The sequence below is a fragment of the Mchenga conophoros genome, linkage group LG23 (genome assembly GCF_057382185.1).
Source record: "Mchenga conophoros isolate Kocher_MC1m ecotype Shallow Benthic linkage group LG23, M_conophoros_male_GT1.1, whole genome shotgun sequence".
Classification (NCBI taxonomy): domain Eukaryota; kingdom Metazoa; phylum Chordata; class Actinopteri; order Cichliformes; family Cichlidae; genus Mchenga; species Mchenga conophoros.
The window spans coordinates 24,388,117-24,390,690 of NC_140547.1; the positions used below are offsets into that span (position 1 = coordinate 24,388,117).

Consider the following 2,574-nt stretch of genomic DNA (forward strand, 5'->3'; position numbering starts at 1 on the left):
CACATCCAACACTCTAAGAAATGACACACTGATGTTGGTAGCATTATGTAAATGCTTCATGTTAAAACTAATGCCACCAATTGATTTTTAACTTTAAACACAAGTATGTTGTTTTGAATTTAATTAACAACATAATATTTCAATACAACAAAATGCAGTAAATTAAATCCAATGTAAAAAGTTCATTTAAAATGAAGAGCACTTTAATTTAAAGAGGATTGTCCTAATAGGCTCTCCGTACTTCTGAGTTTGCACATGTGCAGTGTGGAAGTTTGATCATCCGCCATTTTCAACTGAGACTTGCATATGCTTAGCATCCTGGATAGAATCCATCGCCATCTGAGGATTATTTGGTAAGTTCAACAATTTAAGGATGACAAATTTGATTAATGTATACTAACTGATACACATCTGACACTTTCGGGAATACTTTTGCATTTTTTTTAAACAAATGATGCCTGGCAAATTTTTTAACATTCTAGCTTGTATACCTCTCTCACATGTTAGAAGTATGAAAACATTTAACAAATATTGTTGAACCTGCTTCGGTGTAATTTTCCAAAATCTTTTGCGATTCTTGTTAAGATGAGACTTGCCTACTAAGACCGACAGTTTTAAAATTACTCCCATCTACTGCACCTGCTCCCTGACATCAGTAATGACCACTGGGAGCGCCAGCGATCCTGTAGTTTGAAGAATGAAATGAATGTGTAGTGTATTTTAGAAATGTGCATCAATTAAGTTGCTACATTGTTTGAAAGAATTCGACTCCATGTTGATTTCTGGTTTAGTGTCAGAAATCTTCACTGAAGAAGCTTCACTTTTCTTTCCAAGCTCCTTAGACTACGATGACCTGGATGACTGTGAACCTTCACAGACTTATTGTTATCCACAAAATGTCATGATAGGATTTTAAGTCCATATTGCCCAGTTCTAATCTTCTATTTAATTTTAATATTTTTAGGGGCACAATTATTAAATATATTGTTGAACAATCTAGAATTGATTAAAGCAAAAATGAAAGCTTTCACGTAATGTCAAAATTGAAAAGCTTCGATTTTTGGGTTCATATATTTGTTAATCTGACACAGAGGAGTCAGTGCCTTACCAATCATGAACCTCACTGCACATCACTGATGTGAGTTATGAAACATTGCTTAATCACATATCTGCTATGTGTTAATATTTTTGACTTTGTTTTGTAAAGAGGTTGAAAGGAACCAAAATAGGAAACTTCTCTCATATTGAGTTCTTATCTCCACCAGAATCCCAGCGTTGATGTTTGACAGGAATGCATTCTGAAAGCTGTCTGTGTCTACTTAAATGAAAAGCCAGATGACCTGTTCAAGGAATTCTTGGTAAGTTAAAAAAGGAAAACGATCAGTTATTTTCCTTTTTTAAATTTGGGATTGGAAATGGAAGGTGGACTTACTTGTCCATATGTATATGTACGCAATTAACTTATCTTTTTTTAATTTTTATTTAAAGGATGTGGATCTTGGTGCAAGCAGAGAAACAGAGCAGCTGACGTTGGGAGTCTATGTTGTCAGACATGAGAGCAAACTCTGCAGATACACCTGAGGACATTGGTGTCATCATAGAAGGATGCACTGTGCTGCAAGCTCTTAGTGATGTGGCAAAGGGTTGTGCCCTCTTGCTTGGACTAATCTATAGTCTAAATCTGAGCTACCCAAAGCACCTGAAATACACATTTGAATTTCTTCAGAAGGTGCTGATGGAGTTGGATGGGAACAACCTATCCATGAAGGTGCAGGTTCTGAAAAACAAACTGCTTGAGTGAAACAGCCTGCAGTGAACTATAGAGGACACTGAACTTTAAGGTTCTCGAACCCTTCTCCTTGCACTTCATAAACTGTTCAGTTTGAATTGCCACAAGAACTTCTGCAAGGCCTTTCACTTTTCTGCGTTCTTTGTTCTTGAACCTTTACCAACATCCAACTACACTGAAAAAGACTGCTCCTAACTTTGGACTTCAGTTTAAGTTTTGAAGCAAAGGTTATTTTTCTAAATATGGACAAAAATGACACAAAAGTAATTTCTACCTGCTGTTTGCAGGGCTGTGTTGTGGGCTTTTCATTGTAGCCCAATCAAGTTTAAATTAAGTCATGTTAATGTTAAAAATGTTGGAATCACAACACTTTCCAGTTTTAATCATTTCAGTTTAACATGACATTCTGTATCTTGTCTTCCTGCACCTAAAATGCACTTGAATATATGTAAAGATTGTTTGGGGAAAAAGATCTAGAAGCATTTGAATTGCTCAAAGTGTGCTTCAACAAGTTTTACACAAAGTGTTATTAAAGTTAGGTTAACTGAATAAACTTGTGTTCGATTTATTTAATTTACAAACTTAAATAGACTAAGTTGCAATTCTGTTAAAGTGATTTAATCCTATAGTTTCAGTAGAGCGTGTTTTGGGTGAGTAGATTTATCAGATTTACTTAAAATTTGTTGTTCAAATTAAATATATCATACATTTTATATTTCACTAACCCAGTTGTGTGGAACCGGTTGACATAACTGGGTGGAGTAAATACAACATTTTATTTCTTA

The 2,574-nt window shown here is 34.8% G+C and overlaps 1 long non-coding RNA gene across 1 annotated transcript; it reads left to right on the forward strand.

Moving 5' to 3' along the window:
- The first annotated feature begins 264 nt into the window (after positions 1 to 264).
- Positions 265 to 2,332, forward strand: LOC146547275 (uncharacterized). The gene is made up of 3 exons (XR_014890835.1): positions 265 to 353; positions 1,266 to 1,358; positions 1,489 to 2,332. It is a non-coding gene; the product is annotated as an uncharacterized LOC146547275 (long non-coding RNA).
- The last annotated feature ends 242 nt before the right edge of the window (positions 2,333 to 2,574 follow it).